The following is a 22,453-nucleotide window of genomic DNA, read 5'->3' as shown; positions in this document are numbered from 1 at the left end:
TTTTCCCTTTAAAGCTTGGGGAATTAAGATGTTCAGGTCTCTACTAAGTGAATGGAGAATAGATGGATTATAATCTTCTCAGCCACTGCCCTTTGGAGAATAGGGGCAGGATTGGGGTAGGAGAAGAAATGAAAGAGTAAGCTCTCTAGAGCTAGTGTCTATTAAGTTTTGCCAACAGGAAAGCTCTTATATTCAGTTTGAGTTTCCCTTTTTTAAAAAATTGGTTGGTTTGGGATAAGGGTTTGGTAGTAGGTGATTATATTTTAGAATTAAAAAGATCTGACTCCTTTTCAGATTCTAAGATGTTTGTTTTTTAAAAGTAAAGGATGGGGCAGCCGGGTATCTCAGTGAATTGAGAGCCAGGCCTAGAGATGGGAGGTCCTAGGTTCAAATCTGACCTCAGACACTTCCCAGCTGTGTGACCCTGGGCAAGTCACTTGACCCCCATTGCTCCACCCTTACCACTCTTCCACTAAGGAGCCAATGCACAGAAGTTAAGGGTTTAAAAAAAAACAAACAACAAAAAAGTAAAGGACCCTGAAATGAAAGGTTCCCTTTCACCCAGTCAATAAATATTTATTATCTTCCTGCTGGGTGCCAACCACTGTGCTAAGTGCCAGAGATATAAAGAAAGGAAAAGATAATCCACTATTTCAGGTTACTCACAAGTCTAATGGAGAAGCAATATATAAACAAGCTATACACCGGATATGTTGGAAATAATAAATATAGGGAAAGCATTAGAATTCAGGGGCTCGGGAAACAATTCCTATAGAAAATAAGACTTTAGGTTGTACTTGAAGGGAGATAGGAGACAAAGATGAAGATGGAGAGCTTGTAAGTATGGGGGACAGTTAATGAAAAAACTTGGAAGTTAAGAGATGGACTCAAGCTTTATATTTGCATTGAGGATTTAACAAATAAAGAATGGGATCCAGCAGAGTGGTTAAAATTAACAATGCTATGAGACACACTTTTTAAACCTACATCTATAAAAATGTTCTCTTTCCTTCATTTTAGAAGAATGAAAGTTGTAATAAAAGGTTGGAGAATCATTATTATTGTTATTACTGTAATTATTAATACTATTATTTAACCTAGGCAACAATGAGCAGACTAACTATTTTTTGGAAACCACAGGAGACAAGAATCAAAAAAACTTAGTCTACAACACAAATACTAAATTTAAACATATCAATAAAAGGAAAGATGTTTCTCTCCCCTACCCCACCCCAAACCCCAAATTAAAGAGCTTTGAGATGACAGAGCTTTATTAAATATTTGCTGCATTAATAAAATGAATTGAAAAGTCACATAGTGTTGGGGAAAAAGCATTAGATTTAGTGTCGGTAGATCTGGTTTCCAATTCTAATTCTTCTGGGCTAGCATGGGACACTTAAATCTCTCAAAGCTGTATTTTCCTTTTGTGTGAAATGAAGGACTTAGAAGAAAAGAGAATTCTAAAGTTCCTTCCAGAAATCCCCCTTGTCTCTCAGGTACTCTGGAACACTATCTGACTAATGAATGGCTTTTATTAATCATAATTCAGGGATTGGGGAAAGGGGTGAAGGGCAGAGGGAATTTGGGGTGCCCTCTTCTCTATTTCTATGGGGTCCGTTACTGGGGTGGGAACCTTTGAGGTTCTTGCTCCCAAGCATCTCCCCTCGCCACTTCTCCTTCAGTTTCTATCTATCCTTTCTATAATTGCAAAATCAAACCAGAAAGGGTCTCTCAGCAAGGTTGGGTAATGGGGAAAAGAGCCCAAAATGGAGTCCAGAAACTTAGCTGACTTGTCTTGCTGGATGAGAAGCAATGGGATCCTCAGGAAGCCCTCAGGACTGGATTAGAGCTGGGATGTTCTCCTCCTCCCTCTCTCCAGCACTCTGCTGGAAATCCTCCTCCTCCTTCTTCCTCCCTAGAATTATGCAGAATCCTCACTGGTCCCAACTGTCACCAAAGGCCTTCTTCTGGCTCTTTTTGTCCCTTTCCCCCATCCTTATATCTCAGAATAGATCGATATACTGGTACCCTGTTGACTGAATCATCAAAGACTTTGCAACAGGAAACTCAAAGCCAATATTGACTATTTTTATATTGTCATTTATGGGTATTACTAGTATCACTAATGAGAGAAGACATGATGAAATGGTAGAGAGAGAAACTGTATCTGATTCAAGAAGTTCCCGGTTTAATTCTCACCTATTAACACATATTGGCTATATGACTGAACAAGCCATTTAATCTCTCTGCTCCCCTAGTCATCTTTCTAAAGGTTTTGAGTTATCTAGAAGCTCCTAATCTTCACTAGTAGAGGATTTTTTTTCTCTCTCAGAGAATTATCTATAGCAACGAAATCATAGGCAACAGTAAACAGTAATAATGAAATAAATTGACAGATAAACATGGAGGAAAGATGGTCCTTTTTAAAAAAAGAATTTTAATTAGATGGAGAATTGTTAACCTAAAATATTAAGAAATCTCAAAATTAAAAGAAAGCAATGGATTAAAAAAACACTCTTTCTAAACCCTCTTTCATTTTGCCTACTCCATAAAACATGTTAAATGGTAGAAAACTGCTATTTAGAATGTTTTAAGTTAAAATCTTATCCAGTGTAATTCTGTGGTAATTACATAACAAGAAAATCTCATATAATTGCATAAGTCCCTATTTCAGTGAGTATGGATATGAGTCAAATCCTAAAGGAAAAGAACACAAAGGCTTGATTCCAAGGAGGGGAAAAATGAAAGAACTGCTTTGAAATCAACTTACTAAGTTGAATTTAACTTTGAACAATTTTGATGAAATGGCAATGACTTTTGTTTGTATGGGATATCCTTTTATGTTTACACTTACTTGCAGATCAATTTTTATATGTCTTATTCCTTCAGACACTTCATTTATACCTTGTTTAGTTAGAGACAAGGCAAGCAGTTCAAGTATCTGTTCATTTTTAATTTAATCTCAAATGAGACTTTTTTCAGAAAAAAATAACAGCTGTAATGACCTCTAGAAAGAACCTTTCATCTACTATTAATAAAGAAGGTAAAACATCTACTGCTGTGGAGAACGTATCTGACTTAACCTTTTAGGTTTCATGTGGTCTTTGTAAAGCTATTTTCTGGTTTGTTTTTTAGTATATATATTTTTTGTTTTTCATTGCCTCTCCAAATCATTATGGCAGAATTGCAAAAGGGACATGATTATCTGGTTAGTGCCTTTATTTTACAAATTAGGAAGCTGAGGTTCAGAGAAGAGAAATAATTTGTTATGTTGGATAGAATTTCACTGGAGTGTATCTCCTACTATCAACCTTAACTATGGCTCCTGGAAGCTCAATAGAATTCAACAATTATGGTGGCCAAAAGAATATATGCTCTTTTAGGTTGTCTGAAGAGATTCAGCTTGGCTATAAAACAAAAGAAGTAATCATTCTGTTATGTTCTGTACTTGTCAAACAGCATCTGGAATATTATTATCAGTTCTGATTTTCTTTAGTTAATTTCTAATTATTGAACATCCCCTTCATTTCTAATTCTTTGTCACCTCAAAAGAACTGCTATAAATATTTTGATACCAGTGGGTCCTTTCCCCTCTTTTTTTTATCTCTTTGGGCTACAGACCTTGTAATGGTCTGCTGGGTCAAAAGGTAAGCAAGAGTTAGAGGGCCTTTAGGACATGGTTGAAAATTTCTCTCCAGAATGGTTTTATCAGTTCACAGCTCCATAAACAGCGTATTAGTGTCCCAGTTTTCCCATATCCCCTCCTACATTTATCATTTTCCTTTTTTGTTATATTAGTACTCTCTAATTTTAAATGCACTACTTTTACTTTTGCAAAAATATTTAAATTTCATCTAACCAAAATTAGAAATAATAATGGAACATAATCTCTTTTGTGTGATCCTCTCAATCTCTTGGTTAGTCATAAACTATTTTGCTTACATAATTCCAAAAATAATTTATAAAGAAAGCATTTTGAAAATCAGAGGTGAAGAAGGAAGAAAACTCAAGTAAGGGATCAACATGAGCAAAGACACTTGAGTTGGCAATTAGTATGATATATTCATATTATAGTATAATCAACTAACTATTACTGAGAAGAGATTGTGACAATCTGCAATAAATAAGTTTGGTAAGTAAATGGAAACATAATTTTCCAGGCTTGTAAAACTACTTGATGTAAACAAGGACTCACTGATGATTTTCAAGCAGGTGAAAAACATTATGGTACTGGTTTATGGAATGAAGTGGAAGAATGGAAGCCTGACTTCAGGTTAGCCAGCAATAAGCCTGTTATAAAAGTTCAGGCATGAGATGACAATCAAAATGGAAGGTAGATAGACATGAGGGGCATTTCACTAGAAAAGTTAATAGAACTTGATGAGTGACTAGGTTTAAGGGACTAAGTTAAGGGATAAAACAACATTTTTTTCAAGTCAATGAGTTTATAATATCAGAATAGCATTTCTGCTTATAGGAAGGTGATTCTGTTTCTCAGGCACAATTACCAACGAATGATTAATTCAGGGTAAAACATTTGCCTCAAGACAAAGGGACAATAGTATTATGTTGAAAAAAAGCCCAGATGAATAAGGACTAAGACCAATGATGACTACAGATGAAAAGAACCTTGGAGGCAGGGGCAGCAGCAGCAGCAGTAGTGGTAGTAGTAGTAGTAGCAGTAGTAGGAGTAGGAGTAGTAGTAGTAGTAGTAGTAGTAGTAGTAGTAGTAGTAGTAGTAGTAGTAGTAGTAGTAGTGACAGTAGTCATGGGGTAATAATAATAATAGTAATACATTTAAGGAGTGCGAATTATGAGGAATGACAGGAAGGATCATGGAAAAAGCTGAACTTAAAGTCAAAAGTCCTGGATTCTAAAACTAGCTGTGACAGTACTTAATTGTGTAACCTTGTCCAAGACAAATTGAAATATCTGTATGGAAAACTGCATATTTAAGTATTTTTGACTATTAATTTGATGATAAATGGAAAGATTAGGCTTTCCAATTTCTTCTATGTGGGACAGGAAGATTAGGATAAGAAAAATATTGATTGATGCTGAGGTCAATTAAAATAAAATAAGCAAAATTGGAAAAGTGTCAGAGAGAATGATTTTGTGGGGAAAGACTGGTCAGGGGAATTCATTTTCCCTTTACCATTTGAAAATGAGGAAATGTAACCACCAACCTTTTTGTTCAAGATACTGATAGAGATTACAAGCAATAAATGTTTAGAGAGAAAGAGACAGAGACTGAAATATGGTCACCAAGTAGTAGGAAAGATATTCAGTTTTGTGGTTAGTGAAAACATTGGGCCAATGGAGAAAGCCACTTGGCACCAGTTCTGTAACACTGAGGGGAAACACATCCTAACTAATAGGGATTGACTTTCCCTCCCAATATCCTATGAGTAGTAGCTATTATAATTTACTTGAAAAGCATCTTTGCAAGGTTTGGTTTGCCTCAAACTTTAGTCACTGATAATGGTCCTTGTTTTTCTTCAGCCCATCTAGAGGAATTCACAAATGAATATAATTTTGAGGATGGCAAACTTAGCCCATATTTCCGCTAGCCCAGTAGAGTGGTTACATGGATGGTCCAAAACATTCAATATGGTATTGTACCAATAAGACACTATTCATAGCTTTTTTGAGCTGCCAGATATTTAGCTAAATCCACTGGAATTAGTTGTGTTAAGAGCCAACTCTCTTTCTTGGGCCTTTTTTGAGTGCCTGTGTCAGTGGTCAGAAGAAGGAGGGTTGGCAATCAGAGTAAATCAACATGAGCTCACCATTGAGTAGTTCCTGAGAGCTGAAAGATGTATGTCCTATCTAGATTATTTAGATAAGAGCATTAATATCTGAGACTCCCTTGCCAAACTGCACTTTTGGCCACTAACTCTACCCCTCCACCTTAAAGGGTTTACTACTGGGGTGATGTGATCAGAGCCTGAATGGTCTATTCAGAAAGAGAGGATGAATAAATCTCTAGGCTTTCATGAAATGAGGGCAAGGAGCTGCTTGCTGAACCTAGTCAAACTCTTCTAATATTAATAATAACAATAATATCAATATCGAGGAGAGGGTTTTCTTGTGAGGTTCTTGTTACCACTTAGGGAACAGTTTTCTGTCTCTTAATGGCAGAAGAAAAAAGATTAATTCTCAACATCCCCTACCTCCGAGAATAAATAAGATCAAGAGATCACATATATATATATATATATGTGTGTGTGTGTGTGTGTGTGTGTGTGTGTGTGTGTGTGTGTGTGTGTGATCTCATGATCTTATTTATACTAGATTACATGCCAAGGATAGTTGTGGTATTCTTTGAAGAAAACTTGGGATTTCCCTCCCCTACAGAATGTATTCATAGACATTCAAATGCTATCATTCCACAGGGAATGGAGACTTCAGGGTGCAAACTATATGCAATTTAAAAATCACTACTGTATTCTTTGTCTTTCCATAAGTTTGTCATAGAGTTAAAGCACAGAAAGGGCTTTAATTTGTTTTGTTTGTTTCTTTTTCCCCTAGGAGCTTCTTGTTTCTACTCTTCTCCTACTCAGTAAACCTCAAAGCATGAGCAGCACTGTCTTTGTCAATCATTCCCCCTCATCCCATNATATATATGTGTGTGTGTGTGTGTGTGTGTGTGTGTGATCTCATGATCTTATTTATACTAGATTACATGCCAAGGATAGTTGTGGTATTCTTTGAAGAAAACTTGGGATTTCCCTCCCCTACAGAATGTATTCATAGACATTCAAATGCTATCATTCCACAGGGAATGGAGACTTCAGGGTGCAAACTATATGCAATTTAAAAATCACTACTGTATTCTTTGTCTTTCCATAAGTTTGTCATAGAGTTAAAGCACAGAAAGGGCTTTAATTTGTTTTGTTTGTTTCTTTTTCCCCTAGGAGCTTCTTGTTTCTACTCTTCTCCTACTCAGTAAACCTCAAAGCATGAGCAGCACTGTCTTTGTCAATCATTCCCCCTCATCCCATTCCCAAAGAGGGGCTGGTCTCACTTTCTTCTGTACATTCTCTTGCAAGAAATAGGATCTTTTTCTATGGTGGCCTAAGTTCCCTTTATTGCTTGTCTTCAGGCATAAGCATGCAGAGAGTTTGGGCTATGTGGCACAGAGTATGTTGCATCCTTGGCTGGAGCATCACCGTTGGCTTTTCCCCTGTGTGTGTGATATATAATAACTATGTGACCATGGAAAAGTTATTTGATTTCTTAGTGCCTTAGGAAGCACTTGAAGACTGGAAGTTATAGGCAAAATGCTGATGTGGGTCAGTAGATCAAGAGACATAAGCCTATACCTTACCTGTCCTATCAATTTATATGGAGTTCCCTTTCCAGAATATTTGCTGTTCATCCATAACTTTCTCATTTTATATTGGTAGAATTTTTTTAAATGGGTGCAAGATTCTACATTTATCCCTATTAAATTCCATATTGTAGGAGTCAACCCAATTCTCTGGCTTTTCAATATTCTTTTGGATTGTCTGACACCTAGTATGTTAGCTATCCATTCCAGCTCTGTGCTGTATATAATTTGAAGAGTATATCATCCCTTGGTGCAATCCTTAGGACTTATATGCTTTTGAGTGGGTTCCCATTCTGGCAATTTTTCTTAGCTCATTGTTTTTCCAAAATTTACTTCTCAAGACTCTTTGCAAAGTTTTGAAATATCTTCTTATTTCTTCACCACCTCATTCCTCCAGACCACTTGATCTAGCTTGGTGGTCCTAGAATTCCTGGTGGGTATTATTATCATCCCCTATCCCCAAGGAAGTGAATACTGCATATATGTTAGGCATCTAATTAACAATTATAGGAATATTTTTGAAACATATCTTCATTTGGCATTGTTATGGAATAAAAAGGAGAATATAATATCTTATGGAATAAATGGAGAATATAGGAAGGGCTAATCAATCAGGCTAATCACAGAGGCTAGGTACTTGAGGGTACTGGGAAGAATAGGCTGGGTCCTTCAGGCAGGGAGACTATCTCTACGATATACAAAGAATTGAGTCAGCCAGAGATGATATGGGTCTGGTTGAAGGGTTTCTTCAGCCTCCTGCTGTTATTTCTCAGCTCCCTTGAGGGAGGAGTCAAGAGGCTCCTCCCTGCCGGTAAAACTGAAACCTTACAGGAAGTGACGGCCAGTTACTTCTTGCCCAAGATGGATGCCTAGGTTTGCCCTCAAGAATAAAGGTTATTCCTTTCCTTCTTCAGCCTTTGCCCTATTAGTGGATACGATGATTCACTGGAAACTCTTTGTATAAAAGTCAGAGGGGTTTATTATGTTAAGGGTAAGCTGAGGGGAAAAGGGATTAGGGTCAGGTAATTGCTGCTAAGGGAGAAGCTGGTGCTGGGGAAGGGGTCACTGAAGAGGGGATCAGGCAGAGGGAGCCAGCTCCCTCAGCTAAAGGTAATTTATCTGCCCTGATGTAAAGGTTCAGCAGATTGTTAGATGAAGTAATGATTTGGTTTAGGTTATTCCTGCCTGTCTATAAAGCTAATTCCCACAATTTCTGCCCACCAAATCACCCTTCCTCTCAGGGCCCAATGAGGAAATCCAGAGAAAATAATGAATATAAAAATCCAAAGATATATGGAAATACTTGTTCAAATCAATACTGAATAAAATAAGCAAAATAAGGAAACTTATATACACAATGTTGGCAACAATGTAAATGAAAAGAATAATATTGAAGATTGTATATTAATAATGACCAAGTTTGCCCCTGGAGAAGTGTTGAGAAAGTCTATTCCTCTCCTCTCATTGCAAAGGAGGTAGATTAGGAAATATAAAATTGCATTCATCATAAACTCAGTGGATATATTTTTTAATTTTGCTAGGCCACTTTTCCTCTATTTTCTTTGTAATGGATGACTTATGGCATGGGAGGTGAAAGAAATACTCAGAAATAAAGTGTAAGTTAAAGGATATTAATACAAATTTTTAAAATAACATTTAATCAAGCCATTCCCTGATTGACAAATGATCAATGGACATGAATAGGCAGTTTTCACGTGACAAAATCAAAACTATCAATAAGCACATGAAAATGTGTACTAAAATCCATCCTTATTAGAGAAATGCAAATTAAAACAACTTTAAGGAACCACCTTACACCTAGCAGACTGGCCCATATGACAGCAAAGGAAACTGATAAATTTTGGAGGGGATGTGGCAAAATTGGGATACATACACTGCTGGAAGAGTTGTGAATTGCTTCAACTATTCCAGAGGGCAATTTGGAATTATGTGCAAATGATTTTAAAAGAATGCCTGCCCTTTCACCCAGACATACCACTGCTGGGTCTATACCCCAAAGAGATAATAAGAAAAAATACTTGTACAAAAATATTTATAGCTGTGTTCTTTGTGGTGGCAAAAAAATTGGAAAATGAAGCATTGTCCATCGATTGGGAAATGGCTGAACAAATGGTGGTACCTGATGGCGATTGAATATTATTGTGTTGAAGGGAATGCTGAACTGGAGGAATTCCATGTGAACTTGAATGACCTCCAGGAATTGATGCAGAGGGAAAGGAGCAGAACTAGGAGAACATTATATACAGAGACTGATACATTATGGCACAATCAAATGTAGTAGACTTTTCTACTAGTAGCAATGCAATGATCCAGGACAATCCAGAGGAATTTATAAGAAAGAACTTTATCTACATCCAGAGAAAGAACTGTGGGAACAGAAACACAGAAGAAAAACATATGATTGATCACATAGTAAGATAGGGATATGATTGGTGTTTTGATGTTAAAAGATCACTCTACTGCAAATATGAATAACATGGAAATAGATTTTGAACAATGATACATATAAAACCCAGTGGAATTGCTTGTCAGCTCCAGGAGCAGAGAGGGAAGAAGGGGTGGAGAAATAATGAATCATGTAACCATGGAAAAATATCCTAAACAAAAAAATAAAATAAAATAACATTTAGATATTTTAGTGTCCCGCAAACTCAGTATTAGGTAGTGACAGCCAAAACCCCTAATACTTTTCTAGGCTGCTTTAAGATTGATCTGGTGTATAGGACAATGGAGGTTTTCATAATGTGGTACCCTAATGAGATACTATCTAGAGTATTATGTTCATGTTTGCACCTCATTCTAGGAAAGACAAGTTAGAAAGGGTTTCCAGAGAGCAATTAGAATGATAAGAACTCTGGTGACCATACCATATGGAAGGATAAGTTGTAAAACCTAGGCCGATGAATCTGGAAAACAGAAGTGAAAAGATATATGATTGGAATGATTTATCATATGGAAGAAGGACCAGATTTCTTCTGCTTGGATCCAGAGGACAGACGATGGAACAATAAGTATTCCATCTGGAGAGGGACAGTTATACGTTCAATATACAGAAGAATCTTTCCAGTAATTTGAGCTGTTCAAAAGTTGAGTGCCCTGCTCAAGGGGGTAATAGTGGATTTCCTCACTGAATATCATTAAATAGAAACTAATTAGTTGTGGGGTATGTTGTACCAGGTATCCTTGTTTTTAACATATGAGTTTTGCTTATATGACCTTAGTGACCTCTTTCAACTATTTCATTTTGTGTTCCAATATACCTATGACATAAAAATAGACGTATGTACAAAAATATGGGTTTCTTTGTCCCATGTGAAATGGGTAAAATATTATGAAATCTATAAAGAGATTAAAGTATAATAACTGAATATATGCCATAAACTTTTGAAATAAAATGTGAAGGGGCTTTAGGACCCCATGCTTTAACAATATTAGTTTCTATTAAACAAAACAGATAGACTTGACTACTGAGTTCAGTAGGCATAAAAATCAAGATTCAGAGATGGTTCAAACATATATGCCTGCTTTTGCCCTTGACATTCAAAGCCCTCCAAGCTCTAAGCACAGTTTCTTTGATATATTTCATGCTGGTCACCTTGATTAAATGAATGAAATAGCTCAATCACGTATTCCAGTATCCAGGGAAATGTGAAAAACCTCCATCTCACATTATGACTACCCTTTTCAGTTAAAGAATCACAAAACTAGGAAGGTATTTATGACTTCATTTTGTCCAATTTTTTTATCTTACTGATGGGCAAGGATCAGTGTCTTGACTGAGGTCACACAGATAGTAAATATACAGTTAAGGTTACTTCTCAGGTCTTCTGACTCCAAATCTAGTGGTTTTTCCACTATATCACACTATTTCCTTTGGAGCATCCTTCTTTTATGCCCTCTCCCCCTGCAGTTTTCTACCTGCTGAAATCCCTCTCTTCTTCCAGGTCATAAATTAGATGCAAACTCCTTCATGAAGCTTTCAATGACTTGCCTTCCTTCCCCATTTGAAAATGATTTCTCCTTCAGCTTCTCACATCAATTTTCCTGGATATGTTGTTTGCAATTTTGTCATTTTCTATTATATGATAGTTATTTGAGTACTTGCCATTCTTCCTAATCCTAAGATTATTGGCTCCTTGAGAACAATTCATGTCCGTATTCTTAGTGCCACAAGTTCAGTGTCTTGAAAATATATACAGATATTAAATGTGTCTTGAATTGAATATTCATACACATATGCATGCAACTTAAACCCTCTAGTATACCCAGAGGCAAATACCATGGTCTTATGAGTAACTGTAGATTCAAGAACCAGGTCAGAGGAAATGACTATTTTCCCACAATCAGAAGCCAAATCCCATTTAGTTCTGGAATTCAGGTTAGAATCCTCAGGAATCTTGCCCAGAAAGAATTGCCCAGTTTGGTCAAGCATTTTGTAGGAATTTTGATGACTGCCCTTAAATAATATGCATAAAAGCGGCCTAATTTATGTTGAGAGGTGCCATTGAATCCCCAAACTGAAAAGCTTTATTTAAGGGCCTCTGACTAATGTCCATAAAGCATAGAGGGTGAGAAGATGTTGAATGTGATTGGGTTTTTCCAAATTTTTTATTTGGACAGATCACATACACCGGAACCCTACCCTTCTCCCAAATATATACTGTGTTTTCTGATTTCTCTTGAATTGAGACTGTAGACTCATAAAAAGATAAAGACAATAGTGAGATACAGCAACTTTCTGAGAAAAATAAAAATTCAATATAATGTGAAAATGTCCTAAATTGATTTTTATTTTTGACCTGGGAAGTAAAATCAGCATTCTAGCCATTGGTAACATCACAGAAGGAAAGAGTGGGGACCTAGAGGGGACCTCAGTGGTTAACTAATTATCTTTGACTTTGCAACTCATATCCCATCAATTGCCTAGTCCTGTTAATTCCATTTCAACATGTTCTCTCACATTCATTTCCTTTTTTCCCATTCTACCTCTATTCTAGTTCAAACCTTCATCAGAGATAGTGGAGCTGATGACTTTGTGCACTTCTGCCTCACTTAAATCTAATTCACAGTCAAGATATCACCTCATGTTGTTGTTGGTCCTCTGTGAAAAATGATAGATGAACAACAAAAACCTTTCTTTTAGACTATTAAGAATACCTTTTTAGCAAATCTATCATTCTTCCTCTTTCCATAGCCTTTTGTTATTGAAACTTGCTAATTCACAGTTCTAACCATATTATTTTTTGTCCTGAACATATACTTTTTTTCAGTGTGTGGTATTCATGGGATGAATACTCCCAGAATTATTATAGAATAACCCTTTGTCTTTATAGTACTAATGAATTTTCAGGGGCACACTAAGAGAATAAGTGAATGGCCCAGAGTCACAAAGTTAATATGTTTCAAGGTTGAGATTTGAACCCTCATCATTCAGACTCCAAGACCCATCTTCTATTCACAGTACTATGCTGGTTTTCAGAGATCATGGAGAGAACATATGCAATCACAGATTTAAGGCCAATAACCACTTATTGTATTCTTGAGGTTACAGAGAGGCAGGGTTTGGCCTGGAATAAGGTAGAAATTCCCAAAAATAATGAAGTATCACAGAATACAGTGATTTCTTTGTCACTTATAGATCTTTCATTAGAAGCTGGCTGATGACTTGCCAGGAATAATATAAAGATCATTTGCATTTCAAGTAAAGGTTGGAATAGGTGAAAGATGAAATCTCATACAATTCTATCATTTTGTAATTTTATTCCTGAATGTGTCATTTTAGGGTCCTTACTCCTATCTCTCCACCTTGTTGATCTTGTCTTTAATTTTGATTGCATATGTGTAAAAGTCAAATTTCAACTCCAAAGATACTTATCAATCAGCCAATCATCTATATCCTAGACCTCTGACCTCCTGTTTCCTTAACTTTTTAATATATATCTTCTGCCAAAGTCACAAATACATACATACATACATACATATATATATATATATATATATATATATATATATTCATCACTGAGGCAGTTTGAGAAAAACATATGGCTTTCTTTTATCCCAAGAGAACTTTCATGTATATGTTTATGTATGTGGGGGTTTGTGTATGTATGTGTGTGTGTGTGTTTGTGTGTGTATGTATTTTGTTTTTGTCCTGGACCACTAATTTCATCAGTTTAGGAAATTGCTGAATTGTTTACTTCCTCTATTAATAAAGACAAGCACCTGCTCTTCAATCTGTAGTCTCAAAGAGTTCCTGGGGAACCCTGAATGAAGGGTTCTAGGTATGAACACATCATGAAAGTATTAAAGATATATTCAAAAGCTGACTCTAATGAGCAAAGTGATCATGTACCAGACTTATGGATATATTTCTAATATTTCACATGAGTGATTTCTGGATCTCCTGAAATTCAAACTCCTCCCCACCTTTGTTGGAAGGCTGGCTAGCAGTTTCTATAGCTTCTTTGTTATGGCAAAGGCACTCACGTAGCATTTGTATGAGATAAGGCCACTGTGGTGAAGGAAGAAGGACTTTCAAATGAACTTCTGGTCTGGGCATTGGCTACTCCATTGTCTTAGGATCCTGCTCTTTTATCTTGTTGATTGCCAATATGAAGCTAATTTTTCTGCCAGGTCACCTGTTTGTTTAACTATCCCACATTCCCCATTCCTATAAACCTCAATAGAATCCAACTCACCTATCTGACTTGAGAGAGAGAGCAGGACCCAACAGACTGGACATTAAGCTGAAGAATCCTGAGTCTCTGTGTCTCTTTTCTCTCTTTATGTCTTCCCTACCTTAATCTTTAAACCCTTCCACCCATATTGCCTCCATCCCCAGCTTCCCTTTTAGGTTCTCAACCCATCTGGTAGCTGCTGGATGGTTACACTGAAAGGTTAAGTGACTAACAGATTTGAAGAGTATAGAGAGAGAAACTGAATGCACATCTTCCTGACCATAAGTATTGCCCTCTATTTACTATGACATGTAATCTTTCTATATGAGAAAATTAATACTATTAATTTTTTCTCAGGGATATAGTTAATGTATGATCCCATTTTCAACTCTACTGGATACCAGAAAAAGAAAAAAAAATTTTTTTCTAAGTTAGAGGTGGAGTTAAGCCTCTATTCAGTTCCATTTACATAATAATGTACAAAATAATTTAAATATCCAGAGATGTATAATATATATACATATATATACATATATATGCCATATATCTTAAATTCTAGTGGTTTGAAAATAGGAAGTTACAAAACATCTATGAGAATTCAAATTTAGAAACCAGAATAGAGGAGTTATTTAAACTTTTGATTGAAGATTTAAATTTTAAAAATTCAAAAGAACTCAAGAAATCTCTCCCCTAGAAGGGAGAAAGAATATCAGATATATCTAAGAATTTAGAATACATTTTAGTGGAAAGATAGCTTTTGTTTTTAAGAGTCCAAGAAATTTTATTTCTGGGGTGATGTACAAAAATGCTAGCATGACTAGGATTTATAGGGAAATAATAAAAATAGTGGATTAAGGAAGATGCTTTGCATCTGAAACATTTTTCCAGGCTTTAAACATGATATCTTCTAGATAGCTTTTTTCCCATTTCTACCCCCTTTAAGGATTTGAGGTGAAAGAGATCGTTAATTGTAAATTCTCATACACTCAGCCCTCCCTACTGGCATTTGACAAACTCCCTTTCAGATCTTTCAGAAAGCTAATGTATTACTGGTGTTCTAAGATTGTGCTTTATTTGTCCACCTCCCTCCTCTACACACACCAAAGATCAACAACTCATTTTTGAAAGAAAATTATGAAAGAAGAGTTTTTCCTTCTTTTTTCCAATTCTGATATTTACTAAATAAAGCTCTATTTTGTTTCCTATTTTACAGATGAATCGATTTGCAATGAACTCTAAAAATATCTTCAGCCTCCATAACTTCTTACAAAAAACAACCAATCTGTGAGTGGGGATTTTTTTTGCATAAACAATCATTTTTTCATGGCATTTATTAGTGTAACATTGTTCCTATTTAAGTTACACATTCTTTTTAGTGAACCATTTCCAGAAAATTAATTTAATTTAATCAAATTATTTCATAGAATGTTCTGCTTTTAAAGAGATCCAACAGTTTTGGGATCCCTGCCCAATCCCCAAATATTATCTTCTATCTCTCATTCTTAAGTAACTCAAGGTCTAATATAAATCTCTTTTTTCTTCCTATTAGTGGATTCTTGGCTAGCCTGATGGGATTGACAATGTCACATAGTGAATGGGGCACTGGACTTAGATTCAGAAATTCTAGTGTCCATATCCTACCACAGTTACCAATTTTCTGTCTCAAGGCAAGTTCCTTTACATCTTGGTTTTCTCATATGTAAAATGAAGAGGTTAAACTCCACATTCTCTAAGATCCTTTTAACTCTCAATCTAGCTTCAATTCAAATGTATGCACAGGACAACAACAGACTCATTTAGCAGTGAAATATGTACTGCAATAAAATTTAGTAGAGATAAAATAACTTTTTTTCACTCTTTTTATTCTAATCACATGTAATTAAAATAACACATTTCTAAAATAACATTTTCAAATTATAAAACTGCTTTTTCATAAGAGGTGACTTACAAATGATAGTGGATAAATGTGAATAGCTTATGGGCACAGAAAGCAGTTATGATAGAGTTAAGGAAGAGTCAATGTGTGGTGAGTGGCATCTATTTTTTACCTGGGAAGATACAGTTGATGATAGATATTGTCTTAGTGATCTCAGGCCCAGTTCTTATTCTAATCAAAGGCCTAGTTGACACCAGCAATATTAGCTAACACAATTCATTGGCAACTATAGTTCTGGCATAAATATTTAGAATTCTACATTCAAAGGAGAATTTCCTTGACTATTAACTTGGTTTTCTTAAATGAGATTAAATCCTTGCTTTAAATGAAAGAGTTATCCTTTGTATGTGAGATAAAGACCCACCACCAAAAGGGCCAGGACTTAATCCACTGATATAGTCATCCATTTTTGCTTATTTTCTTTGAGAAACATTTGGGATACATCTAGTAAAGATAAGGGCACAGACTGAGGTCAATGAGAGTCATCCACATAAGATTCAGCCAGTGAACTTTGCGGTGTGAAATAAATAAATTGTGCTATCCAGTCAGATATTCTCGCTAAGACTTGAATGAACATTTACATAATCACATGCAGTTCTCTTGAGTATGTTATCAGAGCAACCAACCATTGTATGATACACATAAAATAGGTAGCTAACAAGGGTTGTATAATCAATTCATTTCTGAAAAAAATCACTTCGTGCTTAATTTTTTTTGAGTTAAACTTTTTAGTCAATGTTATAAAAACATATTTTATTGAACAAATCAAAGTACATGTCATCATCAGACTCCTTTTACTTCCTTAATCCATATTACAGACCTTTTTTGGTCTGATATTTTATTTTTAATGCTTTTTTCTTATTTTTTCTTCTATTCTTTTGACTCAGTATTTTTTGTTTCCTCACAGAGTAAATAATTTTTGTTTCACTCATTCTAATTATCAAGGAGTTTGTTGCTTTGGAAAGGTTTTTGCACCCATTATACTAGTTGTTAACTATCTTTCCGAGAATTTCATCCACGATTCTCCCCATTTTTCAAAATCTTTCCCCTAATACACTCTAACACATTTATTTTTATTATTTATCATTTATAACATTTGATAACATCAATTATTTATAACATGCATTACATATTCATGTATAATAATTATTCATAATAATTAATGTTATCAAATTAATAAATAATAAATCATTTTAAATTCTAAAATATCTTTAGACTCATTTCTCCCAGGAATTGTAGTTAAAATTGGATCCAAACTGTGTTGTTCTTTTAAGACTTGATTAGAGATGTTTTAGAATTGTTCACTTCTTTTGGGCTTGTGTTTTGTCACCATAAATAACTCTTTATGGTGGGGTTCTGTTTTGTTTACACATTCTTCTAGTCTTACTTTCTGAAATTGAACATTGTGTTAAGGACAAGCTTTGCACATTTCTGGAAAGAATATCTCAGTCTTGTTTGGTTCTGTTTTGTGCTTTCTAGGGTTAAGTATTGTTGTTGCTTTCTTTGGGTACTCCTGACTCAGATTTGAATCTGAGGAGCCCAAAAGGCTCCTCTTTGGATATAAAATAGACTACTATTATAATCAACTACCATTAGCTAGCTAGAAGATTCTCTTAAGTTCAGAGAGAAAAAAAATTTCTGGCTTTTCTTTGTTATGAGTTGCTTGTCCTTTCTATTACTCTGCAGGCTTCACACTGAGCTTGGTATGAATTTGAAACTGCTCTTTTTTCCAGGGTCATGAGGTTCTGTTCACTTCTGTCTCTGCTCCTTCCACAGGACCTAACCTCATGCTAACTCTCCTTGACCCTGTGTTCCATCATTAGATAAAAGGGACCCTTCCACAATCCCCAGTGGTTCTGTGACCTGACATGGGTCATGAATGACAGAGCTGACAGTTGCATTTGTTCATATTCCCTGCACAGTCCATGATCCTCTGTCCTCAATATGAGAAAACGACTAATTTAATTTTTTACTTGAATTTCTCAATTCCCAATTTATTATATTCTCTCTCTCTCTCTCTTTCTCTCTCTCTCTTTCTCTCTGTCTCTCTCTTTCTCTCTCTGTCTCTCTTTCTCTCTGTCTCTCTCTCTCTCTCTGTCTCTCTCTCTCTCTCTCTCTCTCTCTCTCTCTCTCTCTCTCTCTCTCGATTGTGAGGGAATGCAGGGATGTGCTTTTCCAACTCTACCATATTGGCTGATCTCACAACTGATGCCATTGTTGAAGGAAGTAAAAAACTCTATAACAGCAATAACGGAGTACAGCAAAGAACAAGATAAAGAAAGGCAATCTTGAAAAACAGCCTTTAAAACAGTGATATAGGGGGCAGCTGGGTAGCTCAGTGGATTGAGAGTCAAGCCTAGAGATGGGAGGTCCTAGGTTCAAATCTGGCCTCAGATACTTCCCAGTTGTGTGACCCTGGGCAAGTCACTTGACCCCCATTGCCCACCCTTATCTCTCTTCCACCAAGGAGCCAATACACAGAAGCTAAGGGTTTTAAAAAAATAACAGTGTTACAAATTAGATTCTTCCTTAGTCCCGCCCCACCATCTTTCATAATCTACAGAGAAATTTTAGCATAACAAAACCCATATAATTTGGATATGGTGAAAAATAAAATCATTCAAATTATGGCCTCAATAATTAAATCAAGTAAATATTTATGATTATATCCTATATAATATATTATAAATAAATATAATATTATGTGTAATAGGAATATAGAGTTAAGTATTATTTAGACTTAATCCTTATGGCAGTTATCGTTATGAAGTATACGCATATGAAGAAAACAGATACAAATAATTGATACTAAGGAGAGTGAGATAAGCAGAAAGGAGAATACTATGAGATATTTATAATCATGTATATATAATACACAACATACTTGATAAATTTAAAGAAAAAGGGATTACTTCATCAAAGACAGAAAGACTGGCAACACATTGGTTAGGTTTATGCCTTAAAATTTGTAAGAATGTGAAATATCCCAGTTCAGCATAAGCACTGAAGTTATCATTTTTTCCAATAAAAATACTAAGGAAACTGAAAGATGAGGAAAAGGAAAAGTACTGTCTTCTTAAATCTTAGTTTGTTCCTTTGATCTTCATGCATTTTGAAATTTTAATCCTTGTACTTTAGAAAGCAAATATCTGAGTTGCATTTATCTCTATTCTTTTCTATGTAGGGCTAGAATGGTAATATGAACAATATTATTAGCAGAGTCTGTGGTTTCTGGAAATTATCATTGGAGTATCTGGAATTTTTAATAAACATTCCAAGAAACTTAATAGCATTTTATGAATCATATAAAAATGAAATAAATCTGACTTCTTGGAAAACCTTAAGTGTAAGAAAGTGATTTATTTTAGAGAAGTGTCAACAGTTAAAAGATGGGGCATATTGCCCCCAATAAGTAAAGTAAGAACAGGAGGGTGCTAGAACAAGTCAATTGCCATAACAACTGGAAATCTTATAGAAACTAGAGGATTAGGTCCCTAGTGAGGTCAGAGGAGAGAGATAGTGAGGATGGGAAGATCAAGAAAGAAAGAGGTTTGTATTGCAGAACTGAAGCTTTGAGTATGTTCATCAAATTCACAAGGACTGGTGAAAATAACCAAAACAAGTCAGAACCAAATAACATCTATAGCTCCTTACTGATTTCCTCTTCCTGGAATAAACTGGAAATATGCCCTTTTTCATAACTCCACAACTATCAGAACTAATCCTAGGAAAATTTAATTTGAGTGCTGGGATAATGGGATGGACATAAAGTCTCAACATTGGAGCTTGTAGGTGGTGGCCAATTCTTTAGTGAGTTCCAGGTCTTCACCTTATTTGGGTTAGGTAGAAGGTGACAGTAGGAAAAGCATATCATGGTGATGGGATATTACGTTACTGTCATCTATCAATTTGTAAATTCCTTCCCCACCCTTGACCATCCAAACTTAAAAAAAACTGGTTCCCCAAATTGTGGTATATGATGGTGATGGAATACTATTATGCAACAAGGAACAATAAACTACTTGATTTCCATACGAGCTGGTAAGACCTGCACGAACTGATGCAGAGTGAAATGAGCAGAACCAGAAGAACATTGTACCCAGAAACTGAAACATTATGGGACGATCATATGTAATCAACTTTACTACTAATAGCAATGCAATGATTTAGGTCAATCCCAAGGGACTTATGAGAAAGAATGCTGTTCACATCCAGAGAAAGAACTGCTGGGGTAGAAACACAGAAGGAAAACATTTGATTTATCACTTGTTTATATAGATATAGGATGGGGGGGGTTGGTTTTTAAAAGATTACTTTATTAATGGGAATAGTTATTGAATATTACATGTATAATCCAGTGGAATTGCTTGTCCGGGGAATGGGGAGGGAAAGGGGGCAGGAAAGAACATGAATCATGTAATCATGGAAAAATACTTAATTTTTTTAATTAAAAAAATTGTTCCAAGGACAAATATAATTCAATTTAACAAAAAGTTATAAATAGCTGGTCTATGTAATACACTATGCTAGGTGCTAAAAATACAAAAACAAACATGAAATCAATCCTATTTTGTAGGAGCATATATCCTACTGAAAAGATAAAACATAAATACATATTCTGTGTGGGAAAAAATAATCAGCAATATATCAGACCTTCCGTAGTGCTGGTTGGTCTCTGTGTTTCAAGACTTTCCTTATTCCAATCCATCCTCCATTCAGCTGACAAATTGATCATAAGTCTGACCATATCACCTCCTGATTTAATAAACTCCAGTGGCTCCCTATTGCAAATATTCCATGATCAAATATAAAGTCTTCTATTTGGTCCTATATAAATCCTATATAATCTGAGCCCTTTCTATCTTTCTAGTCTCACATCTTACTCTCTTCCATATAATCCTGTGATGTACTGACTATTTTTCTGTTTCTTGCACATGAAAGTCCATCTTCCAATTTCAGAAATTTTCACTGAACTCTCCCTATGCCTGGAATGTTGTCCTTCCTCATCTCCATGCCCTAGCTCCTCTGGATTTGTACAAGTTTTATGTAAAATCTCATCTTCTGCAAAATGTCTTTCCCTAATTCTTAATCTTAGTGACTTCTTTGTGAGACTGTCTCCTATTTATCCTGTATATATTTTGTTTGTACATATTTGGTTTTTGTTTTATGACTAAAGCAACCTCTAGGCTCTTTTGACCTCCTAATTGTGGTCCTTGCTTTGGCTTAATTACATTTCTGCAGTAAATGGTTAATGTCAAAGCCAATAACTTTACTTTGACCATTTCCCCTTTTTCATTATCAATGGCTACATTGAATAGACCAGCTTATAAATGTAATTATTAACAGTATAATCATATTTCATCTAATTTATTACTGATTTTGACCTTTACTATATTTAGCTGATCTTGTCATTACACACAGATGGAGTTTAGAGATGACTTATCTGTAAGTCATTTCCTGTCATTTAAAATATTTTTTTTCAGATACTAGTTTGTGCTTTCCAGGTCTGGGGCATTCAGATTTTTGTTTTGAATGAAAAATGATGAGGCCTTTGAGTACTCTATAAGCTTTTGTATTATTATTATTATATAATTTTTTGGTTCTTAACCTTAAAACATATGTTCAAGTGGGACTTGCATTTCTGGAGTATAGGCTTTCTGATCCCTTTTCAAGTACTATTTATCTATCTTTTGTGTCTAACCTCCACCCAACTCACATCTGTGGTTCCAAGAAGCTGAAGAATAACACAACAGCCACATCCCAGTACAACCATCTCAGCAGACAGACTTAACCAAGCTGAGGATAACTAATAGACCTCAAACCCATTAGTGAGGTAGGGGATGAGCATGAAGACTTCTTCCTACCTCCAGAGATATGGGCAGATAAGAACAATTTATTTTAAAGGCTTTGAAGGTGGCTGAAATAAGAGCTGTGGAGCACTTAGAGGTTGGTCAGACATTGAAGACCCCAAGGTCATCTACATATCCCAGACCCTTGTCAGTCACTCTGACATTTGTCTTTCCACTGGCCTTTGATGATTTTGGAAGAAAGAGTGAGGTTGACAACTTCGTGCAATTTTGACTAGCTTAAATCCAATTTACTCACAAATCATCACCTCATAAGGTCATTGGTCCTTTTTCAAACAAAGGATAAACAATAGCTATTTTCAAATACAATTTTATATTTATTTTACTGGTTCCATTTTTACAATGAAGTCATTGAGTGTTCATGTGAATGTTGACGTGGCTTGGAAGACCCTGTCGAGCTCTGCATAGAATTTCTCTATCTCTCTATCTCTACAGCAGATGTTAGTATATAAACTGAATTTATCTTCTTGGTGGTCTTTTGCTTATGCTCATCATGAGCACTATGAGAAGTCTAAGTCTTTTATTTCTCTGGAACAGATATTCAGTAAATACATGTTTATAAATTCCCCTTGTTATGAGAGTGGTTAAAATTATGGGTCCAATCAATTACCATTCAGGA

The 22,453-nt window shown here is 35.5% G+C and overlaps 1 pseudogene; it reads right to left on the bottom strand.

The window, feature by feature from the left end:
• The window catches only part of LOC123246676, a 164,737-nt pseudogene extending 142,997 nt beyond the window's left edge, over nucleotides 1-21,740 (bottom strand).
• Between the last annotated feature and the right edge of the window lie 713 nt (nucleotides 21,741-22,453).

This window comes from Gracilinanus agilis, chromosome 4 (assembly GCF_016433145.1).
Source record: "Gracilinanus agilis isolate LMUSP501 chromosome 4, AgileGrace, whole genome shotgun sequence".
Classification (NCBI taxonomy): Eukaryota; Metazoa; Chordata; class Mammalia; order Didelphimorphia; family Didelphidae; genus Gracilinanus; species Gracilinanus agilis.
Note: the sequence above shows the minus strand (reverse complement) of the source record. Positions and strands in the feature narration are given on the sequence as shown.